Source organism: Condylura cristata, unplaced genomic scaffold (genome assembly GCF_000260355.1).
Source record: "Condylura cristata isolate star-nosed mole 26May11 unplaced genomic scaffold, ConCri1.0 scaffold00015, whole genome shotgun sequence".
Classification (NCBI taxonomy): Eukaryota; Metazoa; Chordata; class Mammalia; order Eulipotyphla; family Talpidae; genus Condylura; species Condylura cristata.
In genome coordinates, this window is record NW_004567116.1 from 10,028,257 (window position 1) to 10,052,526 (window position 24,270).

At 55.0% G+C, this 24,270-nt stretch overlaps 1 protein-coding gene across 2 annotated transcripts in view; it reads right to left on the reverse strand.

The window, feature by feature from the left end:
- TSPAN18 (tetraspanin 18) overlaps window positions 1–24,270 on the reverse strand; it is a 122,986-nt gene that overhangs the window by 25,803 nt on the left and 72,913 nt on the right. Inside the window, exon 2 of one of the 2 annotated variants that reach the window (XM_012725443.1) lies at window positions 21,968–22,095. The exons of the other annotated variant lie outside the window; for it this stretch is intronic. The gene's annotated coding sequence lies outside the window, so the exon portion shown is untranslated. The remainder of the gene's footprint in view (window positions 1–21,967; window positions 22,096–24,270) is intronic. 2 annotated transcript variants of the gene reach the window in all.

Consider the following 24,270-nt stretch of genomic DNA (forward strand, 5'->3'; position numbering starts at 1 on the left):
CCCCCCCGCCCCAAGGGCTGCAAAGGACCCTTTGAAAGTCTGGACAATCCATCCCAAAATACGCAGGCTGTTACTGGGACAACCTGGCTCACCACACCCGGATTTAAATACATTTAATGGCTTCTTGGCTATTAAGGGGGCCTGGGAACTGGGCAGGAAAGGCCAGAGGTCTGAGCCAGGGTGAGGGTGGGCGAGCCAGGACAGCCCCATCCCACCCCCCACCTCCCTACAAGAAGGATGCCCAGGGCTCCTGTGGCTGTAGTAAGTAGAATAAGATAGATCCTGACTGGTACCAGGCAAGAATGAGGCAGAATTTCGCAGCTGGGTGCCTCACCCGAGGGGGGACTTGTCTTTTACCAGAGGACAAAGAATGCTTACTTTTCTTTTCTTTCTTTCTTTCTTTCTTTTTAACTGTGTACTGTTAAGCTGACACTGTGCTGAGTTCTGTCTTTCCTTTGAAACTCTCTGTAATCCTTTATTATTATTCCCAGTGTATGCCTGAGGAATCTGGGATCAGAGAGGTGAAGTGACCCGCCCAGGGCCACACAGAGGCTGTGTGGCAGAATCCAAAGCGATGTAGCTGCCAAGTCAGGGCTCCTTCTGCTCTATCTTCAGGAGCCACAGTGGGAAACGCTGGGGAGAGCTGAAGCCAGTACCTTTGGCATGCTGGGAGCCCTTTCTAGAGGACAGGCACTGAGCTAAGGCTTGGCATGTTCGAATTCACGCAACTCTCACAACCACCCTGTCTGGGAGGCCTGGGGAAACTGAGGCCCTGGACGGGAGGTCAGATGCCCAGATCACAGGGAGGAGTCCACACTCAGCCTTTTGCTCTTCTTAGGGAGGAAAACAACAACAAACAAACAAACAAATAAATAAATAATCCCTTTTTATTTTGGTGCATGACCCATATTCTCCCCAAATTGGATAGAAGAGACAAAAGGAAATTTTCCCAGCAACTCAGTAATACAGATGAGTCGCTCAAGGTTTCATTTCAGTGACTTGTTCTATACACAATACACGGGCACACGAACACACAGACAGCAGCACAACAGACAAGCAGACACACACAGGCAGGTGTGTGCAGGTAAGACAGTCACAGGCACACACACATAGACACACAGAGAGAGAACGCCACACACGGTACTTGCAGAGAGACACGCACATGCTCTTTCTCTCTTATTCTCTCTCTCACTCACACACGCACACACACACACAACACACACACACACACAGGGCTGCTAGTATTTTCCCACCCAGCGGAACTAGCTGTAATGCCATGAAACAGATGAAGAGATACCCAGTCACTTGGCCAGTGCCTTTGCCAACATCAAGACTATTTTATCTATTTTCTTTTAAAAGATTTACTGATTTATACATACAGAACTGGGGTACAGGCCAGAGGTGCAGGGGCGGTGAGAGGCTTCACCAAAGACAAAGTGGGGAGCAGAACAGGCAGATCAATGAGGTACAAAGCTGAGGGGAGCAGCGGGTGACAGAGAGGTCTGCTGCGCCCTGTGGGTCACCTCCGGGGCGGGGGTCGAACTCGCACTGAAGCAGCCACGGCTTGGCTCAGCTTTGCAGTGCAGAGCTCCAGCCGCTGTGCCACCAGGGAGGGCCTCAAGACGATTTTAAACAAGTAAACTGATCTTATCTTAAAGATCTCTAGAAAGGAGGACACATCCCACAACCTCATTCTGATGTTCAGTCCCCAGGAGGGAAGTTCTTCCTGGCCTCTAACCAAACTCCCTCCTGCTTCACACTCATCAGGACACAACTCCTTCCACTGGCACCTGCTTTGTGGCTCCCAAAGCCCTTCTGGTCCTTCCAGCCATCTACTAAGGTAGGCAGGGCACCAAGGATTGTATTTTAGGGGGAGGGGACCCCCATCTCAGTTAAGCCTGAGATGAACCACAGTTGGAGCGGGGCTTTGGCCAGGAGCTGGCCTGAGCGCTGACCGCTGGCTTCAGGGCTCTGTCGCTGCCCCCGGTTGCTGCCCACTGCTGCTCTCTGAGTGGGCTTCCTGGGATCTCAGCTTGTCTGTGCTCTGTGAAGGGGATTCACTGGCCCTCTGGCCCCTTGAGCCATGTCTTAGGGTGGGGGAAGTGCATGGATGGATGGCCTCTCAGGGCTGGGTTTTCCAGAAGCTTCCCCATCCAGAGACAGCAGATATCCTGAGTCAGAGGTATACCACAAGCCCTCTCCCTCCCCTGGAATCCTCCCTGAGGGGACCCCGCACCTCCCAGCCCAGGGACTGGACCCCAGGCCATTCCCCACAGGGCTTGGCACCCTGCTTAAATTTGCTCGGTAATAAATATCAAAGATACTGGGTCTTCGCGGGGCAACTGCCACTGGTTCTAGTCACCTGACCCGAATTAGGGGGGCGACAGCCCATTCCTGTAGGAGGCTACAGGTATTGGAGCTCAAGCTCTGGAGGTCAAACAGCCAAAATGCAGAGAAACTGACAGAGTGGCCTGCCTGGCTTGGGAAAACCCTCATCAAAAGGAGCATCTGGGGCCGGGGCCTAAGGGAGGTTCAGACAGCCTGCTTTCTCCCTCCCCATAAGAAGTCACCCCAGCTGCTCGTGAGGGCTGTAAAGAGATGCAGCGGGGGGCTCAGGGGTGGTGCTGGATAGAGAGAGCACAGGGCTCAGCGGGTCAGAGGCGCGTCAGCCCTCCACCGAGGCGACCACCAGTCCCACCAGCACCAGCATGTCCAGGCCAGGCAGGAGGCTGCCCGCTCTGCCAGGGAACCTCAGGGACGAGCAGGTGTGGTCTCACCGAGCTCCTGGAGAGGAGTCTACTGCCTCTGGATGGAAAAGCCCCAGCAGCTCAACTCCGGCGGCTTCTCCATCTGTCCCATGGGCCAGAACGCCCACCTTGCTCACCCCAGGGGCCAGTGTCGGTGGGACGGGAGGCGTGAGAGGTGTGGGGGCCGCAGAGGGGCAAAGGGGACTTGCAAGCTCTCTAGCAGAGCAGGGTTGGCAATGGCCTTCGTGAAGGGCCAGCAGTAGACGTCTCAACCCCCAGTGTGGCCTTGTCTAAGAAATCACCACAGCGCCTATGCAGAGGTGTGGGTGTGGCTGAGGCCATACAACTGTCGTGGCCAAAATACTGGGCAGGGCGGGTCCCCACGGTGCAGTTTTTGCATTCTTTAATCCTCAGCAACATTTAGGGGCCCACCTCAGGCTGAAGGAGAGTGACAGAAATGCTTGAATCCCCTGCCCGCCACCTTCCCACCCTCCCCTGCAGCTTCTGTCAAGTCCAGCTGCTCTGAACACCGCAGCCTCACCATCACTGGTCATTGTGATGGGAGCTAAGATGGTCCCACCTCCCAGGGCTGGGGGCGGAGGAGGCTCTCAGGTGTGACAAATGCTGCTCTCGGCCACCAGAAATCACTGGCAGTGGCTAAGCCAACGCAGGCAAGCTCTGGCTGTGCCTCTGTAGCTGGCAAGTCCTGCTAAGAGCTCAGGACAGGGTGTGCAGAGGTCCAGCAGGAAGGTCTGGTCAGCTCTGAGGCTCAGACCCCACTTGCATGTGCCTCCCCCACCCGCTAGCATCCTCTGTCAAGAGCTTTGGGAACGGGGCTCTGGGCATCAAGCTTGCTGGAGGGCCAAGAAAGGTGGACCCTTCAACCGTGACCACTGCCAAGTCTGGGTAGTCCTGGTCAGCCTGCCAGCTGCAGGCCTCGGCCCCTCTCTGAGGTTCAGTCGGGTAACAGATGACCCGTGCAGAGCGCATTACAAGCGAGGATGTACCCTTTGATCAGCCCGCTGCGCCTGGAAGGCTCTTCCCTGCTCTGCCGAGGTCAGAGGGGCAGAGTCTGGTGAGGAACAGGGGCTGGAGCGGAACCAGTCATGGCCTCTGAACCCTAGGGAAGGGAGGACGGCCACAGTAAGAGTCAGTGCTCACTGAGTGCCAGGCACAGGTCTCTACACTTGGGATCTGTTCACTGAATTCATTTTCACAAACATCTGTACGTGAGTACAATGTACAGACAAGGAAACCAAGGCACAGAGAAGTGAAGTAACTTGCCCAGAGTCACAGAGCTATTATCCATTAGGCAGTTATTTCCAGCATTTGGGCTCAGAGCATGTCTACGAGACTTCAGAGCTGGTGAGCATTCCATGGAGCACCCCAGAATTAGAGTGTTGAGTGGCAGTGGGGGGCTTGGGGTCTGGTCCTTGGTCTACCAACCAACCCCCTGGTTTTCTGGGGAGCATCAGAGCTGGTGGCATCAGCTACCCTACTTAATGCCCTCTGAGCTTCAAAGTACCCTCAGATTATGCGAATGTCCAACGTGACCCCCCCAACATCCCAGTCAAGGGAATGCTTTCCAGAAGTGGGAGTTGTAATTGTTCTTTTGGAAGTCATATTTCACCAGCTCCATTTCTGGGTGAAAAACATTCAGTTTCTGTCCTTTTAGAAATGGAAATGGGTGTCTGAGTAGTTAAGAGTAGACTCATCCTTTAGAAATGCAAATATGGCCCAATCTGTAGCCTCCGGAGCTAAGAGATGCCAAAGAATGAATGCAGAGTTCACGAAACTACCGTGCCGCACCTGCGTGTCCCCGTGTGACCTGGACCACAGAGCTGAGAAGAGGGCTGTGGGAGGGGACTTCAGGTCAAGTTCAAAGCAGGCAAATTGCAACCTTGACGCATTTCTGAGGATGCAGAAATAAACCGTAGTAAGTGCTTGGGGGCCTGAGTGCAGCCTGCTCACCCGCAGCCAGACCAAGTCTCCTGTTCCGGCGCGCTGCTGAGCTCTCGTTCAGTCTCGGAGTCTCATCCCTCTGCTGTCTGCTCTCCTCCTTCCCTGAATGCATGTGCACGCACGCACACACACACACACACACACTGACCACTTCCTGGAGCGGTGCAACACTACCTGCTAACAGCTGGAACTCTTCTCTCACAGCACACCTCACTCTGGACATAAATCCCCTACCCCTGCCCAAGGACGATGACCCTCCCAGCGGGTGGTGGCCACGTTTAATTTAGAGGCTCTGCGTGTGTGAGCCCACAGCAACCTCAGGAATACCAGGGCCCTGCTGGGAGAGGGCGTCCTGGGGAGCCTCCTTGCTGGGAAAAGGAAGAAACTGGCAGGTGTTTCATTTCCCCCTCACTGCCCAGTAATTAAGAAAAAGGAAGGTCTCAGCAAGTTCACGGGCAGGGCTTCCCCCGAGCCACGTGGGCCGGGGCCGGACGGGGAGTGGGCTTTGGACACAGGCTGTCCTGGGCTCTGGTCTGACGCATCTCTGTGTGCGAATGTGAGCTTGAGAAAGAGACTATGGGAATGGGGCTTCTGTTCGGGCATCCTCTGGGACTCCCCAAGCTAGAAGTTCCTGTAAGAGGTGACCCTAAAAGAAGCTAGACCCATTGTCGGAGTGACCGGGGCACTAGGCGGGGGTGAAGCATGTCCTAGCCAAGTGTCCCGGCAGGCACGGCCTCCCTGCAGCCACTGTGGCCGGGGTGACGAAGCAGGCGAGGCTGGAGCGGGGCTGGCACGTGGGGCTCAGTCAGCCCCGCTCACACGGCAGGGCCATGTGTGCAGCCCTTCGAGCTTCCATGGAGCCTGTGGGCTGTTATATCCGCCTCAGTCATCTCGTCGTCTTTCTAGGAGACTAGGATTGGGATCCCGGGAGCTGGGGAGCAGTGGAGTCAGCCTCCCCCCTGCTACTTTGGGGATACCACACCCCACTTGCACAGCTGCTGAAGGAATTTAAGGAGGACGAGTGTGTGAAATGCTAAGTCCTAGTTCATGCTTTGTGATGCCAGGCAAACCGTGACTATTGCCTACCAGCCAGCATTGCCAATAAACTTCGGTATGCTTCCCTCATTCTCTCCCTGCCTTCTGCTGGGTCCACAGGATGTTCTCCGGAGGCCCACAGAACCCAGCTGGCGAGAAACAGGCCTGGGAGAGACACGGCTCTCTTATTCCAATAGAGACGGTGGTGGTGGTGGGGGGAGCTGACATGGCGGGTCCCTCCTGAGGAAACGCGCCCCAGCCTGTCAGCGGGAAGAGGCGCATCTTATTACCCTGCTCAGCCAGCCTCGTGCGCGCCACACTAATTGGAACACGTAATGGTTTGTTAATAGTCTAATTTGGGAAGGCTGGTTCACTGGGGTCTCTAGATGGGGGAGCAGCGAGAGGAGGTGAATCGCTAATGAAGGGGCTGGAGGAGGCTGAAATGCTGGCCGGGCTTTGGTTTGCAAGACAATGTCTGCATCCAAGATCATCTACGGGCGTGAGTGGTGATGTGCTGCCGTGCGTGTGTGCGTGGAGGCGTGGGTGTGTGGGTGTGCACGTGTGTGTGTGTGCACGCACAGGGGATAGGAAGGGCACTGGGTGTTTGTTTGTGGCGCAGGGATGGGGGCCACGTGGGGGGAGAGGAGAACAGGGCTCCATCACCCCTCCAGGTGGAAGGCGGTGGTCTCGCTGAGAAGGCAAAGACATCTATTGTCCCATGACTAACTCGCCCAGCCCCTATTAACACTAATTAGGAGGACTGGGAATTCCCCATAACTTCATAATTACTGTTAACAAACTTCCCAGAGGCTGGGAAGGAAATGGAACACCTCCGTTCTGTTTTCATTGCCCAGGTGACCACGGTTCAGGTGGTCACTACGACCTTTGCTCCCTGCCCCAGGCCCTGGGATTTCTCAGGGTCCACACTATCTTTCTGCCCTGGTGGTCCAGGGAGATAAGTCTCCTGGCGGAGGTGTGCAGGTGTGGGGGCTGGGACTCGTGCTGCGCTGCTTTGCATGGCTCACGTAGGTGAGAAGCGCCCAGGTGACGCCTGTCGGGAAAACTCACTGGCCTGAGGGGCTCAGGGAACACAGCAGGACCTCAAGGAGGAAGCGGACCCGCCTCAAAGGAGACCCTTGGGCTGGAGGTCAAGGAGCTCACTGTCTGCTCACCCCAACACTGACCAGCCCAGGCAGCCCCCTCCCCCAACCCCCCTTTTCTCCCCGCACCCACCCCCTACTATCTTAGTGCAGCCATTCTGATGAGCCATGTTTTAAAGGCGGCGCATAAACACAGGCAAGATCACACAGTGACCTCACAGTGTCATTAGGCTTCTCCCCAGGCTGCCGTTCCCCCAGCCAGACTCTTAGGAAACCACAGTTAAGCCATTACGGGGACCCCTAGGCTGCTTGGCGGCGGGACATCCACTCTCGCCAGCTGACAGGCACAGGGACTTCCCAGAAGCCGGAGTGCCAGCCCTTCCCACAAGGCCTCATTCATGCTCACAAAGACCCTCCCCCTGGGCCCTGGCAATCTGGCCTCAGGCTCTGCGAGGACCCGTGGTGAGCAGGCGCCAGGGCTGCCGGCTTCTGCGTCTGCCTGTGTGTCTGCCCCGCTGGGGAGATGTCCCGGCGCCCCCCCCACCCTCCCCCAGGAAATGCTGTCTAGGCTTCAGGGCTCTGCTTCCCCAAGACAGCTCTTTGTTCTTTCCTGTCTGCCCAGAATCTGAGATTCACCACATATTAAGAGAATTTAAGGATCACATTCTTAATTATATTAAAAAGGAAATGGTACCCAGTATTAAGGAATGATTGGTGAATTTCCTTTTATTCTTTAAACTCAGGTGACTTTTTTTTTTTCCCTGACAAGGAACATGTATCATTCATGGAATTAAAGAATTGTAAGAGTCAATTTAATCCTATCCTCTGAAGCTGCTGGTTCTTGTGGGTTCTGCAACCTGGACCTGGAAGGCATTTCCCCCCACGGGTTGCCTGGAGAACCCTTCAAGGCTCAGGTGATGCCTCCTCTGCCATGAAGCCTTCCCTGATTTCTCCAGCCCAGGCAGTGTCTCACTTGTAGGTTCTGAGTCCCTCATTTTGGAGATGAGCAGACAAGGGCCAGAGAGGACAGCCACCTCCTCAGCCCCCACAGCAAGGTCATGGGTGGTGAAGGCTGCACTCACTGCAGGCTCCTCTTACAGAGATCAGGCTGCTTGACCCTCTATAGCCCCCCTCTTTTCCCTGAGCCAGTGCTTGCCCCATAGCCTTGACCTCTGTCTTTGTTCTCCCCGGGAATAAAGCAGGGTGCCCTTGCCCCAACCTCCGAGGACATGATTCACTGAGGCATAGAAGCAGAGAATGGCTTGCTTGTTGTTGACAAAAGAGAGTGGGGGGACAGGAAGTAGTGGGGCCTCCCTCTCTGGAGCTCCAGGCTGGGGCTACATGTCCCCACCAATCTCATCCTCCAGCCTGCCCCACCCCAGAAACCCATGGCCTCCAGTCCACGGACCCTGCCCTGGGCTCCTCCTTGGCTAGTTGGTGGAGGCCTGGCTCACACAGGGCCTAAATCTCAGTTTGCCCCTGAATAGCTGTCGTCTCACCTGAGCCTCATCTCACAGTTCCTAGCGTCTCATGGAACATGCAGCCTGCCAGGGCTGCGGCACTGCCGGGGGGCGGCTCCTCACCTGGGCATCAGCACAGAGGTCCTGTCTGACACGGGGGAACTCGAGACTCATGGGGAAGCCGCTTTCCAAGGTCAAGAGCCTGGAGAAACTGAGCTGGGGCTTGTGTCTGGATATATTTGGGGGTAACGGGCCGAACGTCACGCACAGGCTGCAGGAACCCACGGGGAGGTGAGGCGCTCCGGGAACCTGCTGGAAACCGCCGGAGCCCAAACTTGTTCCCAGCCAGGGAATGCTGTTTAAGAATAAATATTATTTTACTCTCCAGTTTTATCTAGATGCTGCTTATCTTTCCCAGGAAAGCCCCCTGCCCAGAGGAAGTCCTGTCCTTTGCTGCTTTCTTAACTGCAGGCTCGGGGCTCTGCTTTGGGGCACTGGCTGTCTGGGCAGGCTGGATACGCGGTCTGGTATTTGGCACTGGCATCAAAGAGCCTGGCTCGGGGCTGGGCTGTCCAGTTTTCTGGGCCCATGTTGGGCTGGGGGGGACCCCGCAGGGGAGAAGACAGGCTGGGGTACAGGGGCAGACTCAAGGGGTTCCCCTTCTGCATAGGGGCTGCTACCCCAGCCTGGGCCCAGATCTAGTTTCAGGGGGAGTGGTGGAGGTGAACCTGCCATCCTGTGCCAGGCTAACCCCCACTTGACTGGAGGAGCACGTGGGTCTGTGGGCTTCAGCCCTCTCTCTCCCGGCTACACGTCTGTTCCCTCCAGCCTCTGCCTTCGAAGTGTGAACAGGACTGGTTTTTGTTCAGACTACTGGCCTGACCCTTCCTGCACCTCCTCTCCAGGCTTAAAAAAAAAAAAAAAAAAAAAAAAAAAACGCACCCTATGAAAGGGGCACAGTCCCTACAGGTTCCATGCTGTTGAGAGTTGGCTCCTCAAATGATTCAAAGAGCCACCGGAGTGGCACCCAGGCTTCCTGGGGTAAAGTTTTTTTTCAGACTACTGGCCTGACCCTTCCTGCACCTCCTCTCAAGCTTAAAAAAAAAAAAAAGAAAAAAAAAAAAACGCACCCTATGAAAGGGGCACAGTCCCTACAGGTTCCATGCTGTTGAGAGTTGGCTCCTCAAATGATTCAAAGAGCCACCGGAGTGGCACCCAGACCCTGACCTGCTCTGCCCATGCCCCCCAACTCCCACGAATGGACATGCCGCCCAGGTCCCATACCGAAGGATGAACGTTGCACCCCACCCCCACAGGCAACAAGGTCAAGGGCATTCTCTGCCTGGTTGCCGCCTCGCCAATTCCCTCTTCTCCTCTGGGTGTTTCTGGAGGGATCTGGGAAGAGGGGCGATGGGTTCCCAGGCTGTGCAAGCAGCACAGATCTGGGATGTTGGTGCCTCCTCAGTGCTGGTCTGTAAAACAGGCTGAGCCGTCGCGGGGTGACGGGAGGACTGAACGGGGCACCGCAGACACCTCGAAGCACAGCGCCTGCGCAGGGCTCTCGCCGGATGAGCCAGGCTTCACCAAGGGCACAAGGACTGTGGACTTTGAAGGGGCCAGAGCGCCCCTCCTCGAGAAGCGGCCAGGCCCAGGGTACCGGCTGCGTCCTTCCTGGTGGCTGAGACACGGTAGTGTGATTCTGTAAACCATGTTTGCAGAGGAGACAGGCTCCCTGCCCAGGGGTGCACGACCCCCGGCGGGTGAGGAAGGCGCTCTCCTCTAGGACTCTCACACAGGGCTCTGCCTTGTCCCTCTTGCCCTGCTGTGAGATGGGCACCGGGCCTTGCCAGCAGCCACCCAGTTGCCTTGGGGCAGTGGTGCAGCAATGAACCTTTCAGGCCGGTCTGTGAAGGCGCAGCTCAGAGGAGCTTCAGGAGGGCCCATGCTAGGGTCTGTGAGTCTGGCCCATGGCGACTGCTGGGCCTGAGCGATGCGCTGCTCAGGGGGCTCAGCACTGGCCTCCCTGTCCAGGCAACGGAGCCCTCAGCCCTCCCCAGTCACATGCCTCCAAGTCGGACAGGCTCCCTGCAGTGCTCCCTCTGTGCTCATTTTCAGCCTTCCAGGAAGAAATAAACTCTGGGCCCTCCCTGGTGGCGCAATGGGTTAGGACGCAGCACTGCAAGTGAGCTACAGCCGCTTCAGTGCAAGTTCGATCCCCAGCCCCGGAGGTGACCCACATGGCGCGGCAGACCTCTCCTGACCCTCCCGCTGCTCCCCTCAGCAGTGTACTTCGTCGATCTGCCTGTTCTGCTCCCCACTCTGTCTCTGGTGAAGCCTCTCACCGCCCCTGCACCACCTGCACCTCAGTTCTTTATGCACAAACAAATAAATATTAAAAAAGAAAGAAAGAAACCTGAAGGAGCCCGGATCCCGGGCTCACCCAGGTGCTGGAGGGAGAGACTTTCTGCTTAAGCCTTGCAGATGCACCTGGGCGCAGGCCCTTTCTGTGCTGCTTTCCTTCCCGCCCTCCCCACCCCCCGTCCCAGAGCACCCACCAAGGGGTTTGTCTGCTATGCATATTCCTTTGCAGTCACAGAGAACAGGGCTGTGGGACTGGAGCAGCTGCACAGAGTCCCTGGGACTCTGTGTCATCACAGAATTCCCAGCCCAAGAGGGCTGGGGGCCTCAGAAGCTGCTACACACTCCTGGGCAGTCTCCAGAACCCCTGGACCATCACTTTGCACCCGGTTCTCAAAGCCCCTCATGTGTCTGAAAAAAATCACAGAACACCCTGAACCAACGTGGAACCCCCGGCTGCCATAGGCTGTGGGGCTGTCCCCAGCCCTCTAGGCTCTGGAGAGCCCCTGTGAGGACAGAGACCTGTCACTGTCACATTCACCAAAGAAACCTGATAGCACAGCAGAACTGTTGGAACGTCTTCGAATGAAATGACCAGTCTATGAATGACGGATCCTTCAACAACCCACAAACACACATGCTCGCATTCCCAGCTCTTCCTTGAAACGGTTTTCCCACTTTCTTCCTTTCCTCAGCTCGAACGCTGCTTCCTCCAGGAAGCCCTTCCTGATGCCTCTCCAGGTCTTGCTAAGTGCCACAGCACAGATGCTCTAAGCGCCATGACAGCTCCCTGTGTTCTCTCCACCAGAACACTCAGCGTGCAGGTCAAGGGTCTGTCAGCTCCACAAACTGAACTCCCAGAGACAGGCTGGGTGCCCAGCATGGCCACATGAGCCTTCACGCATATTACTGGAACAAGTAACTGTAGTAACTTACTAGGCACCTGAAGGCCGTGTGACCTTGGGCACATCTCTTCACCTTTCTGTGCCTCAGTTTCCTCATCTGCACCACCTGGATACTAAGACTATCTTCAAGATTGGTTTGAGGCTTAAATTACGTTAGGTAAGGCACTTAAGACAGAGCCTGGAGTGTAGTAAGCAGGGTGTAAATACTTGCTGGCGTTTCTTTGTAAATGCATTTTGCCTGGTGAGATAATTTAAGATCTACTCTCTTTGCAACTTCCAAGTATACAGTACATTATTAACTCTTGCTGCCCTGCTGGGAAGAATGAGATCCCAGAACTCATTCATCTTATAACAATTTTGCACCCTGTGGCCAACATCCCCCCCTCCCCCGACCCCTCCCCCTGGAAAGCACCAGTCTACTCTCTCCTTCCAAGTCATCAGCTCTTCTAGATTCCACATAGATCATGTGGTGTTTGTCTTTCTCCGTCTGACTTATTTCACTTAGCATGGTGCCCCAGGGTTCATCCATGCTGTCGGATGAAGAATTCCCTTCATTTTTAATGGTGGAATATAAATGCTGTTTTTAAATGCGTGTACTTATTAGACCTTCACATGCCTGAGACTTGCAGCAAGGATGGGAAGGGAAGTTCCCACCCCTGCATTCCATACTAAACACAGCAGCAGCGCAGACTGATACAGCACTGACCACGGGCTGGCTCCTATCTTAACCCTTCAGAGATACTGGCTCAGTCACTCTCACGACACCCCTCCGAGCTCAGTGCATGCTACGGGCTGAACTGTGCTCCCCTCAAGTTATATGGTGAATCCCTCGCCCCGCGCCCTCCAATGTAACTGTCTTTGGACACAGGGTCTTTAGGGAAGCAATTCAGGTTAAGTGAGGTCGTAGGGTAGGACCCTCATCGGCAGGTCCATCGCCACCGGGGAAAACAGATGAAGGAACTGGGGACTCTTCAGGCCGCCTCCAGGACCCGCCTGCTGTGCTTGGCCTTCTGCAGGCCGGTGGTGGGGAGAGGGACCCGCCACATTGCGTGTATGGGCTAGCTAGCTGTGGCTACAGGGGCATCTTCAACCTACCGAGGGTCAGCAGTCCACACGAGTGAGCTCACAGGCAAGGGAGTGAGCTCCGCGTCTCTGGAAGGATTCAAGTACTGCTGCTGGACCGCCACTTACTGATGTGCGGGGGAGAATAAAGAGCAAGAACAGATTTTCTCAACAGTTCCCTCAACCTCATGCAGCTGTGTGAGATTCAAAGGGCCGAAAGTTAAGAGTGCCTGAAAACCCTTCCAGCTCTGCCTGTTAATTCCTGTTCAAGTCCCAGCTGAGACATCACGTCCTTCCAGAGTCTTCCTGACTCCCTCCCTGTCGCCCTTTCCATGTCCAGGCGATGGGTCTGTGTGGACCTTACTGGCTTAACTAGAAACAGCAAGAATCATGCAAAGGCGTGACTGGAAGCGTGGGGCAGGCGTGAGAAGACATGTTGGTTTGAACTTGGAGAGGCCAGGGTTCAAAGCGCAGCTTCTGATTTCCTACCTGTGTGGCTCACCCTCTCTGAGCTGCAATTTCCTCTAGTGCATGATTCCACCTCAGAGGAAGGAACCAAAGATCAGGTGACACCAGCAGGCCTGACTTCTAGCATTCGACCAGGATTGACATTTAGCAGGAAGCCTGGCACGCATGTTTCCTACAGTCTTGGTGAGGGGGTGAGTTGCCTGACACTGGTAGTGTCTGAGCAGTCACTCAGATGTCAGATGTTGGTGCCCACTATGGACATGGTGGGCTTGGGGGCAGTGGGCTTGGAGACAGTGAATTTCTTTCCTGCATTGCAACAGAGATTGCACTGTGTGTCTCTGTGAGCGCTTTCAACACTACAAAACCATACCGTGACTGCGAGAGCTGGACACGCCAGTGAGTGCTTTCCACTTATCTCCACCCGGCAGTAAAAGACAGGAGCCCACACGTGGTGTATGACCCACTTCTACGAAATGTCCAGAAAAGGCAAAAATCTATACAGCCAGAGAGCACATGGCTGGCTGCCTGGGGCGGGGGATCAGAACTGGGAACTGCTGGCTGGGGGAGCAGGTTTCTTTTAGGGATGATGAAAATATTCTAAAATCAGACTGTCGTGATGGTTGCACAACTCTGTAGATTTACTACACGTCACTGACTCATCCCCTTAAAATGAACAAATTTTATGGTGCATAAATTATACCTCTATAAAGCTATTAAAAAAACAAAAACAAAAGAGCGACACCCACCAGACAGCAGCCCTGGGCCCCACCTGCCCCCCCGAGTGGGGAGCTGCGCCCGCCTGCATGGGAAGCGAGGCCGCGGCGGCCGAGGCCCCAGGTCGCTGCCAGTTTCACGAGTCCTTTCTGCAGTTTCGCTTCGGCACTCTCTTGTTATTCCTTGCCCTGTAAGATGTGAGGAGATGGAACAGGCCCGCCAGCTGACCTCATTAGTACCCTGAAGTGAACCCCAGGGGATGTGAGGAGGTGGCCGTGGAGGTGGCCTGTGGGGACTGGCCTTCCAGCAGCCTTGGGAGACCAGGGCTGGGCGGTAGCTTGTGGCTTAGAGTCTCCCAGCGAGGGGAAAAGCCGAGGACTTGGCCTTGCCTCCAGGAGCTGGAGAGTGCTCTTGCAGGAGGAGGAATGGAACCACCCTGCTGTGTTCAGGGAGGGGTGCCCATTATCTTGGGGGTGCTACCGGTCACGGGAGACCAGCAGACCCTGCCTAGGAACAGGGTGCCTGCACTGTGGGGCGATATGATGTGTGTGGGGATGGACAGATGTCTTTTTAATTCTCTCTGTCAATGAGCGAGGTAGGTGTTGATCAAGCCCATTTGACATAAAAGGAAATAAGAACTCAGAGGCCGGAAGCCACACAGCAGGTGGCAAAGCTGCGATTTGAGCCTAGGGCCCATGCAAAGCCAAAGCCTGCAGGTAACTTTTGGGGAAGTCTGAACATTGCTGTCTTGGTTGGTAGTGAGCTCCCTATGGCTAGAGCTATGTAAATTGAGACATCTCCTAGGCAGTCAAAACAGATGACCTTGAAACTGCCCCCCCCCACTGTGAGGCCACAGGCCCTCGCAGATCCTGCCCCTGGAGAGTTAAATCTGCACAAAGAGTAGAGCAGAAAGCAGAGCCTGAGCTGACCGAGGGAGGGACCCAGACCAGTGGGCAGGGCCTGGCTGGCACTGACAAATGTAGCCGCAGGCCTCTAGCACGCACCGCAAATCAGTTCTGATTGCTGCCTGGGGCCATCGTGATACTTGAACACCGTGGGCCCCGCTGCGCAGGCATCGTGTGCTTCATTCAGCTAGAATGAGCCGCCGACAGGAGCAGAGAGAGGAAGCAGGAGCTGCCATCCCAGCCAGCCCCAGCCAGCCAGGTGGGCCCCGATGGCCTGCAGTCAGCAGCCGGCTTCACACCTGCCGACCTCCACGCTTCAGGCTGGGGTAGGGGTGGGGGCACTCTCCCGTCTTCGCCCCAGTCTGGCCTCCCCAAGGACTGGCTGCAGTTTCCAAGTTCTCTCCTCTCCGCCCCCCTCCCCAGCGCCCACCCCACCCACCGCAGAATGAGCTCATCAGGGCTTCTTCCCAAACCAGAGCCGGGCTGGGAGGCCTGCTCCCTTCGCGTGCCTGCCTGGACCTGGGAAGGCAGTGAGGGAGGCCGGCACCTTGAGGAGGGGGCTGGGTGCGGTTTCCCTGCTGCCTTCTGTCCCCTGGGCTCCCCAGGCAGCGCTGTCGCCCACTCAGGCCCCCTCGAACTCCACAGTCAGAGGGTTCAGTCTTGCTCTGGCGTTTCTTGGGGACTCCACTCAGGCCTAGGGCTCAGGCTTGTGGGTGGAATTTCTGTCTCCTTAACCCAGAGGCTCTGGGGTGGGAGGCAGGAATGCAGAGGCTAAATACAGCCCTGGACATTTACTGACCACGGGACAGATACCAAAGGAGGGATGGCTGGGCTCCAGCTCTCAATCAGCTCCCCTGAGAGAATGTTCTAGCAACAGGGCAGGGCTCCTCCATGACCCAGGGCTTGCTGGCTCCAGTCTGCTTCTCAACCCCCCACCCCATGCAGGCTCAGCCGTGCCCCAAAGGAAACAACTTGTCACCTGCTATGGTCTGGGGCCCTTCACCTCAACCACCCACCCCCCAGCATCTTTCCAGGGCACCTTGGAAGCCCTTCCATGACCCTACAGGCATCCCTGGGGTGGGGGGACCCACCGAGCATGCCCTGGACCTGGGCCGGGCCTTGGCCTCTTCCTGATGAGGAAGCCCATGGTGGCAGAGAACCCAGGCATGGAGAGTGGACAGTCAGAGGGAGGGAGTGGACAGTCAGACACCCATGGGGGTGGGGGTTTGGGGGGCGCTTGCTGGGCTGAGCCCTGGGGCAGCGTGACAGAGAAGGGGCCACATATGGTCTGTCCCAGGTCACTTCCTGGGACTCCAGGACACAAAACACTGGGGAACCCTCAAGACTCAGATCAAGTGTTGCTGGGGACCCCCAGAGAGCCCTGAGGACATAGGCTGCCCTGGTTGGGAGCCCGGCGACATTGCCTCAGGACTTTTGACCTGGAGGTCAATTCATGGCGACAGCCACTGGCCACTGACCCCTCCTGCCCATGTACCTGCACCTTGCCCTTCGGGAGAACAGAAAAGAAAGTTTGTCGAATTGGAAAACTTTCAGGTTGCTGGGAAAGGGCACGGAGCAGCTGGCCAGGGTGGGGGCGGCATTTGCTTTTCAATTTCAATCTTCCAGGACCATTTAAATGTCGAAGGGGCATGTGTTATTCCTATCCTATTAATTAAAGCAAACAAAAGTTTTGACTTAAAAATGCAGAGCAACCTGCAGGAATCAGTTTGGAAGAGAGTTTATGCAACAAGTAGCTTCAGGCTTCTTAAGTACACCATCCTCCTACACCCGTTATATATAAGTTGGATGCTCACCGTGCTGTCAGTTTCTCAATAAGAAAACAGCATTTGAACCCCAGGCCCAAGGTCACTGAGCCTTGGGGCCGAGCTCTGAATTCTGTGACTGTCAGCGAGCGCTCTGGTCCCTCCATCGGGGCACAAGCCTCCCACACATGAAACCGAGCAATTGAGCAGCTGGCCGAAGAGCTGCTCGTGTTCAATCCATTCCGTTACTTCACTGTGGCACAGGGCCCAACAGCAAAGTGTCACAGGAAACTAACCCTAGTGTCTCCAACCACCTGGGAAACCCGGGCTGAGGAGAGGGAAGCGTGCAACACGAATTCCACTGTAAGCCGTCCGTCCACCCGTCCACCAATTGCCAACCACCGGTGGGCACCCCCTGCCTGCCTCTGTGCTGGGGACGCTGGCCACCCGAGAGGGCTAAATGCCCAGGCCCAGGTGAGCAGCAGGAAGCCTCGGCACCTTCCGATGCACAGGTTTTGCATCTCTCAGAAGTACCCCTGCCCCCCTCAAATTTGGCATCCAAACGAACACCAGAGAGGGTGAGAATGAGACAGTCTCTGGGGCTCCCCCCTCCAGGCTTTTGCTCTGCTTCCTTCTCCTGGGGTGCCCTTTCTGTACCCTGTCTCTCCAGCCTGCAAAGCCATCGTGTGCCACACCCACCGATGTCCCTCACCGTCTGCACAGACGTAACCTCCGGACCTGGCCTTGGGACCCCACAAGCTTCCTTCAGATTTCCGCTCGCAGTAGCCTCATCTCTACCCTGGCGGCCGGGACATGCTCTGGCGTCTGTGTCCCGACAGGCCAGCAGCTGCGCGTCTGTTCTCAGCACCGACCTTGAGGGGTGCTAAACGAGTAGGGTGACGGTGGAGCTTGGCTTCCCCTTTTTTATTTACTTACGCACCAGGTTTGCATACAGATGGCTACCTTGGCCCTTCCTCCCTTTCCAGGCCCCATCGCAAGCTGCATCTTAAATTCCAGGTCCCAGGCAGTAGGGATCAAGTCACCCTGATACCCCCACCCCCGCAACGGGTCTAGGTTTGGGTTTTAAAACATAGAGTAGAAAAAAAACAGCCAAAGCAGCCAAAGCATTCACCAAGCCTGACATCTTGGCCTGGCATTGAACCGACCCTGGAGGAGAGGTTGGGGGCAAGATACTTGCCCTCTGGGGGTCTCAGGGAGAGGGCAGGGACCGTCCGGGTCAGGGGTCTTTCAGCTTTGCTCACTCTTGCTCTGGTCCTCAGTGGGAGCTCACTAGCCATTGCGGCAGAAGTGAGGTAATGCAGATAGCATCTGACTTATGGTAGTTTCACTTAAGACTTCAACTTTCTGATGGGTGAGAGCAATATGCACTCAGTGGACCACGGAGCCCTTGAGTTTTGGGCATCCAGAGGCCCGTGTGAGTCCTTCTCCCGATGCCGGGCTATGACAGTGGGCCCAGCTCACCGTCACGAGAGCAAATACCAGATGCTCTACGGTCGCGGCCAGCTCTTCTCAGCCTCATCAGAAGACAGAACTGGATCATCCTGTTACAGGCGCACCCCTGTAACCTGCAGTTCAGTTTAGTTTAGCGTCTCAAGCATCCTTCCGGCCCGGTATTCATGCTGAGAGCCGGGAGCATCACCCTTTCTCCAGCTGAGTTTCAATCCCTCCCAAGACCTATTCGGTCTAGGAAGCAGGCTTTGCGGTGGTGGCTCAGCCCAAGGGTGGGCCCCTGAACTGTCCTGAGCACGTCTAGGGCAGGCGAGGCTAAGCTATGCTGTTTGACAGGTTGGGTGTATTAAATGCACTTCGATAGAACGATAATTTCAAATAGGATGGGTGGGGGGCAGGGAACCCCATCGTCAACACAGAGGTTTGCATCCTTCACCCGAAGCCATGAGCGCACCATATAAGGCTGGATGGGCTGACCGCCGTGAGTCAGAGCTGTAGAATCCACAGACAAGAGATCCTGGAGCAGAGAGACTGGGGAAGGGCCAGCAGCGTTGTGGTTGACCGAAATCGAGCGAAGGACAGATCTTCAAACGCACTTGGCTGCAGCTGCCTGCGAGGCAGCATCAGACACTGTGGTTTTCAATTTTTTTTTTTTCCTGCAGAGCAATCTTTTTTTAAATGAAATCATACACCACACCCTAAATGCATAACAGAGCTGCTGGGGTGGACGAGGCAAGGAGGGACGGCTGCTGTGGCCCAGAACCCAGCACAGCCCCCAGGGGTCCCCTGGAGGCAGGTTTCCTGCCCAATCAGTGGCTGGCTGCCTCCCCTCCGAGAGGCCCCTGGGGGAGGGCGGTGGCTGAGTCTGCAGGACCCCTGGGGACAGGGCTGGCACAGACCTGGTTTTCTGGGAGGCCACTTAGGGCAAATAAACCCTACAGCAGCTCAGGAAACTCCTCAGTGAGGGGGAGTGAGGTGAGGAGCAAAGTTCCTCTCAGCAAGTGGAGGGGAACCCCGAAAGCCAGGTGCACGACGGCGGGATAGCGGGGTGGCTCTGGGAAAACTACGAGAGGGACTTGGGGTACCCTCATGGGAAAATGGAGCACCACTTGCTCAGTGTGTGCACACACACTGTAAGTCGGGCTCCGGGAGCACACCCCGGGTGCAGCTGTCAGTCACCGCTGGTGCTGGGAGCCGCCTGGGGACGGGACAAATGAGACTCCCGCTTGCTCCAGTCTTGCCCCAGCACCACGGGGAAGCGGCTGCTTTGCAACTTCCAGCATCCCTTCCTCCTTCTGAACATAGCACCTGGGTTTTCTTTTTGGGGTGCCAGACCTCTCATACTTTCAGGCAGACTCCCCCAACCCATAACATACACTCAGCCCCTACCCCTATCTCTAGTCTGGCCAATCAGCACCGTCGGCCCTGGTTTCAGGGACTGGTCAGAAATAGTCATGAGACCAGGACTGGCCAATAACCTGACCTCTCAGACTTCTGTTGGAACTCCCGGCAAATAAAGGCCCTCCCGACTTGATATATTTTTTTAGATTTATTTATTTATGTACATAAGAACTGGGGTATAGGCCAGAGGTGGTGGTGGGGAAGAGCAGCATTCACCAGAGACAGAGTGGGGAACAGAACAGGCAGAATGACCGAAATACACTGCTGAGGGTTGCAGCGGGCAGGAGAGGTCTGCTGCACCATGTGGGCCACCTCCCTGGCTGGGGATGGAACTCGCGCTGTAGTGGCTGCGGGTAGCCTCATAGTGCTGCACTTTAGGCCCTCTGTCTTGGCTTTGAAATGAGTCTGAAGCTGCTGGCTATGGCCCCATGCCACGTGGGGGTGCCTGCCAGGAACAGCCCACAGGAGGGAAGCAGGGGGCACAGGCACTGGTATCATTTCATCCCTGGAGGCAGCCCCTGGACACCAGTAAACAGGCTCCAATTTGCCAGTATACTGGAGACCAATAAAGAGCTATCTTGGTTGCCTGCCTTCTTAGTCAGATTGAACTGAATGTTGCCTTCCAAACCAGCATATGACCTCATTCTGGCCTCCCAGCACCCATGTCTGCAGCCAGCCTTCACTTCTGCCTATCATTGCTTCTGGCTTACCTGGGCAGCAGGCCTGGCCGCCTGAAGTTGGGCATGTGGGGACTTCAAACCAAGGACAGGGCACGGAGGCCACAGGCTGGCTGGGATTGCCCACAGCCCAAGCTGCCCAGCTGACTGGCCCCTCCTAGGGTGGTTTATTGACTGAGCTGGAGAGACCCTTCCAGCATCTGCTCAGATGTGCTCACTCTGCCTTTCACTGCCTTGCCTCATTGACCTTCATTTCTCACTGACCTTCAGAGACCAACACTAAACAACCATTCCTGAACTTGGGGTGGGGGGAGAATCACCCCAGGCCCTTGGTCCATGGTCTCAGAGAGACTGCCATAGGCAGAGACCATGGGTGTGGAAGGAAATCAGATCCCTATGTCCAGCTGCTGGGAAAAGTTCCTGTATCTTTTTCTTGCCCACCCTACCAAGTAGCCTTCTTTATATCTCAAGATCCTCATATCACTACACACCTAATAGAAGAACAAAAATCCACAAAACTGACAGCACCAATCACTAGCATGATTGGGGAGCAAGAGGAATTCTCACTCATTGCTGATGGGCGGCAACTTGGTAGATTCTTGTAAAGTAAATTGTTCTCTTACCATTTAATTTAGTAATCACACTTCTGGCTATTTACCCAACCGATTGAAACTTATGTCCACACAAAAATTCTTTTGTGTTTATAGAAGCTTCATTTATAATCATCCAAAGATGAAAGTAAACAAGATGCCTTTCAATAAGTGAGTGGTAAGCTAACTGTGGTACCTCCAATGGAATATTATTCAGTGATTAAAAAAAGGAAAGTTGCCTAGACTTGAAAAGATACTGAAGAAGTTTAAATGCATATAGCTCAGTAAAAGAAGTCAGGTTGAACAGCAGCATATTATAAAATTCTCATTATATGCCATTCTGGAAAAGGCAAAAATGTGGAAACAGTTTTTGCTAGGGGGAGGAAGAAGGGAGGGGAAATTTAAAAAAAATAATCTTATCTGGCAAGCTAGAGGCTCCCCATATTTTCCTTTTTAATAGAATTGGGCAGATGGCCATACAGACTAAAGTCTCTAATTCCCAGCCTCCCTTGCAGCTAGGTGTGTCACATGCTCACATGCTGGTCAATGGGACATAAATGGAAGTGGTATATGCACCCTCTTACAAGAAGGATCACCCACTCCCTTTTTGACTTCCCCCTTCTTGCTACAGAAAGGAGAGATGATTTTGGGTCATTCTGGATCAACTATAGAGAACAACTATAGTGGAGCCCCAGGGCAGAACCCCTAATATTTTTGGGCAATGGATCCACTTAGCTCATAACTTGAATTAGAGACAAAGCAACCTCTCTCTTGTTTAAGGTTATTTAAGGTTATTTAAGGTTTTTGCCATACACAATCAAACCATGTCCTAACTAATGCAAGAACCTTCAAGGACTGTCCTGAAGGTTCTGTATGACATAGGTAAAGCATCACTCATTCATTCAACGTAGAGTGGCCAGTTTCCTGAGTGTGGTGCTGGGAAGTCAACAAAGAACAACACAAACAAACCTCACAGAATCCACACAAGAAGGACTTAATTATGGATTGTCATGGGAGCAGAATCCTATGAAACAACACTTACTGGGGGCTTAGCTTATTGTATTTCTGTCCTGTTCTAAGTCCTTTTGATTTTATCTTCGCCCCAAACCAAATCGGTAGATGCTTGCTACTTCATGTGACATAAAAAGGTTGAGGAAACTTTCCAAGGTCACAGTGTCCCCAGGAGCTGAACCCAGGCGGGCTGGCCTTGAAATCTTCTGCTAATGAGGAGGATGGTGATGTGGTGGGGTGTGGGATGCTGAGTGGTAGGGAGCCCTGCTGGTGTTTCCAGAAAAACAGTACAACCAACCACATTCAACCCCCCTGCTGAGCAAGTCTGAACTCTCTTACCTGGGAAATGGCCTTGGGAAGTCTAGAAATGAACCGTGCCTTGCTTCCTGGAGTCAAACTCAAAATGTTCAAGTTGCTTGGTGACAATGTCCAAGGCTCTAGCGTTGGCAAGCCCAGGAGACGCCCACCTGTTGGGGACAAGCAGACGGATGATGAGTGCTGAGTGGGGAGGTCTTGTCCGCTCAGGCTGCTGTGTCTGAGATGCTCTGCAGGCCCTTGAGGAGGCCTCTTATGGGACCAAGTCTGCCCAGTGTAGTGGGTGAGGCATGGGGCAGAGGGAGGTAGGCATTTAAGGTCCTACCTGGACTTTCCAGGGGGCAATTCTAAGACACAAAGATATGCAAACGTCTCAGTGTGTGTCCTGGAGAAAAAGATATAAGCATGGCCCCCCACTGTGGGCGTGGTGGGGGGTAAAGGGTGGGGAGAGGGAGGCATCTTTCATACCTTGTGTGAAAATGGTTTCAATTAGACCAATGTTTTCATTTCACCAATGAGGACACTGATGCCCAGAGTGGGACTGTGACTTGGGCAAAGTCACACAGTGAGTGGGTGGCCGAGGGCAGCCTAAACCCTGCAGTCTGTTCTGACTCCTAGCTGGCATCAGGATCTCTGCAGGGCGGCACCTCCCTCTGTGGTTGTGACTTTGTTGCACCCCGGCAGATGGCAGGAGGCTGGCTGTGGCTCAGGGCAGGGGAGGGCAGCTTCCTGGCTGTGTCCACCCCAGGCCAGGGCAGGGACAGCGGCCCCGGTGGTCAGGCTATGGAGGCAGGTGGACTTCAGTCACATGCAGGGTACAGCTTTCCAGGAGTGGGACTCGGGGCAAGTGAGAACATCAGTTTCCTCATCTGCGAAATCTAGAAAACAATAAAATCTTTCCCTGGGGACTGTGGGCAGCTAAAAGATTTTCATGAGTCCATGAAGCCCGCAACAGGGCCTCTGGCTCGTAGCGACTGCTCAATAAATGTCAGTGAGGCCGGGACTGCGTGTGCCCATGGGGGAAGGGGGGTCCCTGGCCTGGGCGTGGTCTGTGTCTCTGCCAGTCTTCAGATGACAATCTCTCAATTCTGCCAGTCATTTGCACGTTCTGCTCTCACCGGCCCCCCTTCTCTGGCACGCCCAGCCAGGGTGGGTCCCCAGACCCAGAACCTACCTCTCCCTCCAGGCTGCAAACTCCCACCTGCCCACCGGATCGTACACCCCAGCCCACATTCCCACAGCCACTCGGCAAAATGCAAATGTCATTAACACTGCAAGCTGGCGAGCTAATGTCACGCCAGACGGCAGAGCTCCACGAGAACTGGGGAGGGGCATTCTGCACTTTCCCTAAAGGGTAGACAAGGAAGTCAACAAATGCCTTCAGGCAAGAGGCGGCAGGGAGAGGGTCTGGGCTGCATGCTGTGCACCTGTGCCTCTCAGGGGCCCTGTGGCCTCCTGGGTCCCTGCTTTGGCCCATCCCCATGATAGACGTGTGTGTCTCAGACTCGCATACTTGATGAGGAGGCTCATGGTTGGGTGGGGGAGGGGGGAGGGGTGGCTCTGGTCTCTGTGTTTTATTTGCCCCCAGCACAAGCTTCCTCAAGGCTTGGGAGAAGCACAGCACCCCTCAATGAACATCCCACGGTGGTGATAGAGGTGGCGCCTTCACTCCCAGGCAGCACTGCAGGCAGGAATCCTGGGCTCCATAACCCCCCCATAACCCACTAACGCGCTAAGAGCACTCAGCACCCCTGTGTGAGCCGTGGCGTTTCCATCTGTTCAAGGGGTGTTGGCCCTGCAATCTCCAGGGTCAGCTCTGTAACCCATGGCCCTAATTACTCACAGGCAGATACGCTGACATGAGACTACCCTCCTCTTCCCATTCATAGCCTTATTACAGTGACCTTGGTGATACCAGCAGGCAGTATGTGTGTGTGTGCGTGTGTGTGTAGGTGAGAGCAGGTGCTGTGGGTGTGCCAGGGTGAGCAACAGCCTGGGGTACCTAAGTAGGAGGTGCCCCGAGACCAGGCTGCAGGTCAGGGTCGGTGGGAAGTGAGCGGGAAGAAACCCAAGCTCAGTCCTTCACCTGGATTATCCCATCTAACCCTGAGAGTGCCATAGACCCATTTTATCGATGATGCACTGAGGTCCTGAGAGGGTCACTAACTCGGCAGGTGCAGGGTTGTTAAGTGGGTGGGGGGGGCTTTGAACCCCAGTTGGGCAGAGGCTCATGGTCTCAGTGGGACGCCGCTGTCTAATGCTTTAATGCAGAGCGTGAACTACAGGAAAGCAGGTGTGTGTGCACCATCAACGCGTGTAGGTGAGCT